Here is a 223-nt window from a genome sequence, read left to right as displayed (position 1 = left end):
TTATTCAAAAAGCTCTTAAACGGATGTTTTTTTTTCTTTTGTTACAAAAAAAAAAAAGTTTAAATTGTCAAAAATAAATAGAAAGATCTTGCATTGCATTTTATAGAGATGTAATAGTGGATGTATTTATTTATTATTGTCTTTGTATGTTAAACTACTGTTTTTACCACAAAAATACGCTACATTAGTCATTAATGAAACAAAATCAAAAAATTTGGGGCAG

At 23.8% G+C, this 223-nt stretch overlaps 1 protein-coding gene across 1 annotated transcript in view; it reads left to right on the top strand.

The window, feature by feature from the left end:
• LOC107586063 (phosphatidylinositol 3-kinase regulatory subunit beta-like) overlaps nt 1-223 on the top strand; it is a 39728-nt gene that overhangs the window by 36782 nt on the left and 2723 nt on the right. The window lies entirely within an intron of this gene.

Source organism: Sinocyclocheilus grahami, unplaced genomic scaffold (genome assembly GCF_001515645.1).
Source record: "Sinocyclocheilus grahami isolate Dianchi unplaced genomic scaffold, SAMN03320097.WGS_v1.1 scaffold5.1, whole genome shotgun sequence".
In the NCBI taxonomy this organism is placed as follows: domain Eukaryota; kingdom Metazoa; phylum Chordata; class Actinopteri; order Cypriniformes; family Cyprinidae; genus Sinocyclocheilus; species Sinocyclocheilus grahami.
The sequence above is the reverse complement of the archived record's forward strand: the minus strand, read 5'-3'. Positions and strand labels throughout refer to the sequence as shown.